The following is a 9,239-nucleotide window of genomic DNA, read 5'->3' as shown; positions in this document are numbered from 1 at the left end:
CCCTGACTTGTTCCCTTTATTCATCCCTCCACCCAGTCCCACAGCAGTTATGTACATATCTATAATTTATTTATATTATTGTCTTTTCTCCCCCACTCTAGATCTTAAGCTCATTGTGGGCAGGGAAGTGTTATATTATACTCTCCCAAGAGCTAAATACGGTGCTCTGCACACAGGAAGTTCTCAATAAATGATAGTGTGATTGATTTGTCTATCTGTTTCTATCTATAATTTTTCTTTATTCCCTTCATTTATTTGTGCCTTTTAAACTTATGTGCTTCCATGGCACTGATTCCCCTTTGTAATATAAACACATTAACATAGCTATCCTACTCATCTATAATTGAGTTCATAGTTATGAGCAATTTGAGTAAAAATAGCCTATATGCCCTTGGTTCAGAAACAAATCCCCACTGTATAAAATTGTATTGTTTAACATTAGCTTTATTAGTCATATTAGTTGTTTCAATGTATTTAAGCACCAAATGGTAAGCAGCTTATTTGTTTTTATCTCAGCTTTTTGCACAGTGCTCAACCTACAGTATCCTCTTAAGTACCACAATCAATCACTGTGCAAAGGGGAAGGGAGATACAAGATCATGAGAGAAGACATGATCCCAGTTCCACATCAGGTTCACAAACTAAAAGTTGTCAGCCGGTGATATTTATTGAGCGCTTACTGTGTGCAGAGCACTGCACTAAGTGCTTGGAAGAGTATGGTATAACAATATAACAGACACAGAGAAGCAGCATGGCTTAGTGGAAAGACCATCAACCTGGGAGTCAGAGGTTGTGGGTTCTAATCCTGCCTCTGCCACTTTTCATTCAATCATATTTATTGAGTGCTTACTGTGTGCAGAGCACTGTACTAAGCACTTGTCACCTTATTACTTATCAGCTGTGTGACTTTGGGCAAGTCACTTAACTTCTCTGGGCCTTAGTGATCTCATCTGTAAAATGGGGATTAAGACTGTGAGCCCCACATGGAACAACCTGATCACCTTGTAACCTCCCCAGTGCTTAGAACAGTGCTTTGCTCATAGTAAGTGCTTAACAAATGCCATTATTATTATTACTATTATTATTATTATATCTACCCCAGTGCTTGGAACATAGTAAGCACTTAATGACTACCATTATTATTATTTCCTGCGATAATGAGTGTACAGTCTAGGTAGGAAGAACAGTAAACATATCTCTATTTACAGTGATGAAACAAGAATAGAGAGGTAAAGGGACTCACTGAAAATTACACAGCAGGACAGTTCTGGAACTGGATGAAAAACCCAGATCTCCTGACTTCCTCTCTCATATTCTCTCTGGTAGGCCAGGCTGCTTATGACCTTTAATGAATTACCTTCTGAAGGAACCCAGAATTTCAATTCAGTCAGTCAGTCAATCCGTGCAGAGCATTGTACTACATTATGTTGCCAACTTGTACTTCCCAAGTGATTACTACAGTGCTCTGTACACAGTAAACACTCAATAAATATGACTAAATGAATGAATGTGCTAAGAGATTGAGAGAATACAATAAAACAAAATTAATGAAGTTCTCTGCCCATAGAGAGCATACCTTCTAGAGATTCTAGTTTTGGGCATTATCCCCATTTTCACCAGACATTTGAAAGCATGTTGGATAACCTAGAAATTCCCCATTCATTGATCTTGATAGCTCCATGGCAAATATTCTCCCAGTCTTTCATATTCACATTTTTGACAAAGGGATTTCCAGTGGTGCTTGGAAGAACCAGGAATGTTCACTGCAATGCTGCCTGAAGGTAATGATTCAGTTCTATCCAGCAGTAATAATGGCAGCTGAGTGTGTCTTCAAAGAAAAGCAAGTCTGCCAGGCTTGATAATAGGGTTTAAAACTCTAACCTCTCTAACTGTAACTCTAGAACTCTAAATTCTCTAACTTCTGGTGAAGAACTTATGGTGTCTCTACAGAAGATTCCCTGTTAAATATGTTAATATTTTGGTTAGGGAATCTGCGGGTTCCATGCTAATTTTATCATCCTTATAGTAACTGTGATAATAGTGGCATTTGTTAAGCACTTACTATGTGTCGAGCACTGTTCTAAGCCCTGGGGTAGATACAAATTAATCTGGTCAGATACAATCCCTTTCCCACATGGGGTTCACAGTCTAAGAAAGGATGGAAGACAGGTATCGAATCTTCATTTTAGAGTTGAGGAAACCAAGGCACAGAGCAGTTAAGTGACTTGCCCATGGTCACACAGCAGGTAAATGGCAGAGTCAGGATTAGAATACCAGTCCTCTGACTCCTAGCCCCAGGCGTTCTACAATAATAATGATAATAATAATGACATTTATTAAGTGCTTACTATGTGCAAAACACTGTTCTAAGCTCTGGGGAGGTTAAAAGGTCATCAGGTTGTCCCATGAGGGGCTCACAGTCTTCATCCCCATTTTACAGATGAGGGGACTGGGGCCCAGAGAAGTTAAGTGACTTCCCCAAAGTCACACAGCTGATAATTGGCGGAGCTGGGATTTGAACCCATGATCTCTGACTCCAAGGGCTCTTTCCACTGAGACATGCTGTTTCTCTAAGCTTCTCTAACATCTAACTAGGTGATGTTGCTTCAAGAATATCATTAGGATATGTAACAGTATCCTTGGGTTAGAAGGAAATACATTTCCATTTAAAAGACAGAAAGAATTATAATGATTTAGTTGTCCCCTAGGCTCAGAGATGGAACAGCTGATGATAAATTAATGACAAGCTGCTTGTTCTGGGCAGAGAATGTGTCTGCCAACTCTGCTGTATTGTACTCTCCCAAACAGTACAGTGCTCTGCACATAGTAAGCACTCAATGGATACCATTTATGATGGTGACAAACTTCATTTTTGTGCATGTGTGTTTCTAAAAAGGTCACTGCAAGACCCACAACCCCTGTTTAGTTTGGGTATGGCATTTGCAGTGCAGGCTGTGACATCTAGACTGTGAGCCTGTTGTTGGGTAGGGACCGTGTCTATATGTTGCCAACTTGTACTTCCCAAGCACTTAGTACAGTGCTGTGCACACAGTAAGCGCTCAATAAATATTACTAAATGAATTACCTCAGGTTTCTATAGACTTACCACCACCCTGTAATACCTGAATGAATCAATAAAAATAATCACGGCACTTGTTAAACACTTACTATGTGCCGAGCACTGCACAAAGTAATTGGTTAGATACAAGATAATCAGATGCATTCATTCAACCATATTGAGTGCTTACTTTGTGCAGAGCACTGTACTAAGTGCTTGGGAAGATCAAGACCAATCCATGTTCCACATTGGGCTCACAATCTAAGTAGGAGAGAGAATAGGTATTGAATTCCCATTTTACAGTGAGAAGTTAAGTTACTTGCCCAAGGTCGCACACTATGCAAGCGGAGGGGCTGGGAATTAGAACCCAAATTCTCTGACTTCTAGGCCTGTGTTGTTTCCACTAGACCACATTTTTTTCTAGGTGAAGTGATTTACAGTTTTTGTGTTTCTTTTTGGGTGAGTGCCTCTAGGTTTCAGAGATAGGAGAGCAATTCTTGAATGATTATTTCTAGGACTTTAGGTGAGGCCTAGGATCTGGTGAGATAGAAGAGTTTCCCAGAGAAGCAGAAGTGTGTTCTCATACCTGCACCTGGATCTCTTTTGCATCCTCCAGCATTAAATGAATTGAATATTACCAACCTTACTATCCCCCTTCAGTGTCATGCCTGGAGGGTTTCCAGTATGCTACTAGTCTCGACTATCATCATCAATCGTATTTATTGAGCGCTTACTATGTGCAGAGCACTGTACTAAGCACTTGGGAAGTACAAATTGGCAACATATAGAGACAGTCCCTACCCAACAGTGGGCTCACAGTCTAAAATGGGAGGGAGAGTCAAGCAGAGCCCTGTCCATTACATTACCAGTTTGGCCAGTGGCTAGCGAGGGGAATGCAATCTGCTACAAGTCAAAACTCCCCTGTTCTGGGCAGCAGCAGCATGGGATAGAGTCAAGGATGGGGACTCAAGTTTACTGCGCAGAAAGAGGCAATGGTAAACCAATTCTGTATTTTTACCAAGAAAACTCTATGGATATACTACCAGAACAATTGCAGATGGAGGTGGGGTGTTTTGAGAGAGAAGTGACCATGGCATTGCTATGGCTCAGAGACGACTCCACAGCATAACACAAGCCTTACTATGCATCCTTGGTGTAACACATTTGTTATGGGGATTGAATGGAATAGAGCACCTCCAGCTCTGACGTGGCCAGCTATCCCACCAAGGAGAAACCTGAGAATTTTAACAAACTTTCTAGGGCAGCCATATTTACTAGGTTGTTTCCAGAATCCAGATCATTTTTATTTTATGGTATTTGTTATGTGTTAACAATTGCGTTATTTGTTAATCGCTTACTATGTGCCAGGCAGTGTACTTATAGAAGCAGCACAGCTTAGTGGAAAGAGCACGGGCTTGGGAGTCAGAGGACATGGGTTCTAATCCCGGCACCTCAACTTGTCTGCTGTGACCTTGCATAAGCCACTTAACTTATCTGTGCCTCAGTTACTTCATCTGTAAAATGGGAATAAAGACTGTGAGCCCCACAGGGGACAACCTGATTACCTTGTATCTACCCCAGCACTTAGAACAGTGTTTGGCACATAGTAAGCACTTAATAAATACCATTATTATTATTATTATTATTATTATTACTAAGTGCTGGAGTAGATGTAAATTTTTCAGGTTGCACACAGTCCCTGCCCCACATAGGGCTCACGGTCTTAATCCCCATTTTACTGATGAGGTAACTAAGGTATAGAGAAGTTTAGTGACTTGCCCAAGGTTACACAGCAGACAAACAGAGAAGCTGGTTTTAGAATCCAGGTCTTCTGGATTCCCAGACCCATACGCTAGCCATTAGGCAATACTGCTAAGCACTGGGGTAGATACAAGAAAATAATAATAATGGAACTTGTTAAGCGCTAATGTGCCAACCACTGTTCTCAGCATTGGGGTAGATACAAGGTAACCAGGTTGTCCCACGTGGGGCTCACAGGCTTCATCCCCATTTTATAGATGAGGTGACTGAGGTACAGAGAAGTTGTGACTTGCCCAAAGTCACACAGCTGATAAGTGGCAGAGGCGGGATTAGAACCCACGACCTCTGACTCCCAAGCCTGTGCTTTTTCCACTTAACTATGGACATAGTCCACATCCACATAGGACTCGCAGTCTTAATTCCCATTTTACAGGTGAGGTAACTGAGGCATGAAGGAATGTCAAGCACTGTTCTAAGCGCTTGGATAGATATAAGTTTATCAGGTTGGACATAGTACCTGTTGCACATGGAGCTCCCAGTCTGTGTTGGAGGAAGGAGGATTTAATCATCATCATCATCATCATCAATCGTATTTATTGAGTGCTTACTATGTGCAGAGCACTGTACTAAGCGCTTGGGAAGTACAAATTGGCAACATATAGAGACAGTCCCTACCCAACAGTAGGCTCACAGTCTAAAAGGGGGAGACAGAGAACAAAACCAAACATACTAACAAAATAAAATAAATAGAATAGATATGTACAAATAAAATAAATAAATAAATAGAGTAAAAAATATGTACAAACATATATACATATATACAGGTGCTGTGGGGAAGGGAAGGAGGTAAGATGGGGGGGATGGAGAGGGGGACGAGGGGGAGAGGAAGGAAGGGGCTCAGTCTACCACGAGCGGCACCGAGGAGTGGGTCTTCCTTATCCTCTGAAGCACAGAGAAGTTATGTGACTTGCCCAAAGCAGACAAGTGGCAAAGAGGGAGTAGAGCCGAGGTCCTTTGACTCCCTAGACCAGGCTCTTTCTCATCTGATGGTGAAATGCTTTTTAAGGTCTAGGAAAATGGTATAGAGGTCCTGGTGCTCATCCCTGAACTTTTCCTGTATATGATGTGCTGTATAGATCATGTCTGCTAGACCGTTCTGTGATGTGAAGCCACACTGTGATTCTGAGAGTATTAGAATCATTAGAAAAATTCTTCAGTGATCTGTTCAGGAGTAATCTGGCTAGAAATAATTTTCTCGGGAAGAATGTAGATGCCTTGATTATAGGTGCCACCTCATCTCTTCTCCTTTCTTCTTGAAGATGGTGATATTGGTGTTACCTTTAACATCTTGTAGCATTCCCTCTGTGCTCCATATGTTGAGGAAGCAGCATGGCCTAGTGGGTAGAACAGGGGCTTGGGAGTCAGAAGGACCTGGGATCTAATCCCGGCTTCTCCACTCTGTGAACTGGAGCCAGTCACTTAACTTCTCTATTCCTCAGTTATCTCATCTGTCAAATGGGGATTAAGACTGTGAGTCCTGTGTGAAACATGGACTGTGTCCAACGTGATTAGCTCGTATCTATCTACCCTAGTGCGTACTATAGTACCCACCAAAGAGTATGCTTAACAATTAACATTTTTTAAAAAAAGAAAGATTCAGTTGGTGCATGTTTTGAAAGGGTGTTACCTCAGTGCTTCACCTTACATGCCATCATTCATTCATTCAATCATATTTATTGATTCCATCATATTTATTGCTTATTGTGTGCAGAGCACTGTACTAAGTGCTTGGAAAGTACAAGTCAGCAACAGAGACAATCCCTAACCAACAACAGACTCACAGTCTAGAAGCGGGGAGACAGACAAAAGAAAACAAGTAGACAGCCATCAATAGCATCAATATAAATAAATATAATTATATATATATATATATACATCATTAATAAAATAAATAGAATAATAAATATGTACATATACACACAAATGCTGTGGGGCAGGGACGGGGTAGAGCAGAGGAAGGGAGTCGGGGTGATTGGGAGGGGAGGAGGAGCAGAGGAAAAGGGGGGGGGGCTCAATCTGGGGCCATCAATTCTAGAGACTTTGTTTGGGACAAGTATCATGTCTTTGAAGGTTGGGAGTTATCCTATGTTGCCATCTCTTTGGCCTAGATCCATCTTGATTTTAGAGGTTCTATGATGGCAGGTTCAAAGCTGTGTGTCTTTAACAATGTTTAGCAAATCTTGGTATTGTGGTGGGCTAATAATAATCATAGTAATAATGAGGTATTAGGGCTTATTGCATGCCAAGTATTGTAGTAATAATAATAATAATGATGACATTTATTAAGCACTTACTATGTGCAAAGCACTGTTCTAAGTGCTGGGGAAGTTACAAGGAGATCAGGTTGTCCCACGGGGGGCTCACAGTCTTAATCCTCATTTTACAGATGAGGTAACTGAGGCACAGAGAAGTTAAGTGACTTTCCCAGTCACATAGCTGACAATTGGCAGAGGCGACATTTGAACCCATGACCCCTGACTCCAAAGCCCATGCTCTTTCGCACTAGGATAGATATAAGTGAATCAGATCAGACATAATTCCTGTCCTACATGGGGATGACAATCTATTTAGGAGGGAAAACAGATATTCATTCATTCAGTCAGTCAATCAGTCATATTTATTGAGTGCTTACTGTGTGCAGAACACTTTTCTAAGTGCTCGGGAAGAACAAGTCGGCAACATAAAGAGATGGTCCCTACCCAACAATGGGCTCACAGTCTAGAAGGGGGAGACAGACGACAAAACAAAACATGTAGACAGGTGTCAAAATCATCAGAACAAATAGAATTAAAGCCATATGCACATCATTAACAAAAGAAATAGAATAGTAAATATGTACAAGTAAAATAAATAGAGCAATAAATCTGTACAAATATATACAAGTGCTGTGGGGAGGGGAAGGAGGTAGGGTGGGGGGATGGGGAGGAGGAGAGGAAAAAGGAGGCTCAATTTGGGAAGGCCTCCTGGAGGAGGTGAGCTCTCAGTAGGGCTTTGAAGAGAGGAAGAGACCTAGCTTGGAGGATGTGTGGAGGGAGGGCATTCCAGGTCAGGGGAAGGACGTGGGCCGGGGGTCGATGGCAGGACAGGTGAGAACGAGGTACAGTGAGGAGGTTAGTGGCACAGGAGCGGAGGGTGCAGGCTGGGCTGTAGAAGGAGAGAAGGGAGGTGAGGTAGGAGGGGACGAAGTGATGGACAGCCTTGAAACCAAGAGTGAGGAGTTTTTGCTTGATTTGTAGGTTGACAGGGAACCACTAGGGATTTTTGAAGAGGGGAGTAACATGCCCAGAGCATTTAGAGTTGAGGAAACTGAGGCACAGAGAAGTTAATTCACTTACCCAAGTCACACAGAAGGCAAGTGGTAGTGCCGGGATTAGAATTTTGGCCCTCTGACCTCCAGGTGTGTGTTCTTCCATGCTGCAACTCCAAGAACTGCTTAGGCTCGTATATCTTCTGCTTTGGAATCCTACCTACCTCAGAATATCTTTCTTTTAACTTCATCTGGATATCGTGAGCCACACTAGTCTGAGTCATGAGATCAATCAATCAATCAATCAATCGTATTTATTGAGCGCTTACTATGTGCAGAGCACTGTACTAAGCGCTTGGGAAGTACAATCCTTCAAGGTGTTATTGATGTAGTCCTTGTTTTGTTGCGATAAATCTTCCTGATCTCCGAGTCAATTGCACGGAACTGATCTTGGTGATTTTCCTTGGTCATGCCCAAGGTCTTGCAGTTGCTGGGTTGATAGCATCCCAGAGAAATGTCCCTTCATGGTTTAGTTTTCCTGTAGGATGTGGAAAAATTACTGTGAGGTTCTTTCTGATGCGTCATTATTGCTAATTTTGGGAGACAGTTAATCCTATATTTTCCAATTTCACGTTGACAACTTCATTCAGAAAGTGACACCAATGTATATTTTCATTTCCATTAGCTCTTTGAGTCAGAAGCCCCTTTTTTGCATTATTTCAGAATCCCTAGGTGAAACACAACCCATGATTATTAAGATGATCGTGAAGTGGTACAAGTATGCTGGGGTGTGAGGGTAATGATAATGGGAGCCCTTTTGTGGATCACCAGAATGCCTATAATCTTCAGGTGCTGCTTGACATAGGTCCCATATTTCGGGGAATAAGTTGGAATTAGTATTTCTTTGAGAAGGGAAAGTACATCTTAAAACAAATTAGTTTTTGAGTCCATTCCACTAGAGAAATAAGCTAAATGTGTGCTCAGAATCAACAATTACCACCATCTTCTGTCTAATAATCCCTATAGATAAGAGTGGAACAATGAAAAAGAGAGTGTTAAATGGGCTTTGAACTCCAGAAGACCAACCATTCCAAAAATCAAAATATGGATGGG

Source organism: Tachyglossus aculeatus, chromosome 4, assembly GCF_015852505.1.
Source record: "Tachyglossus aculeatus isolate mTacAcu1 chromosome 4, mTacAcu1.pri, whole genome shotgun sequence".
In the NCBI taxonomy this organism is placed as follows: Eukaryota; Metazoa; Chordata; class Mammalia; order Monotremata; family Tachyglossidae; genus Tachyglossus; species Tachyglossus aculeatus.
The sequence above is the reverse complement of the archived record's forward strand: the minus strand, read 5'-3'. Positions refer to the sequence as shown.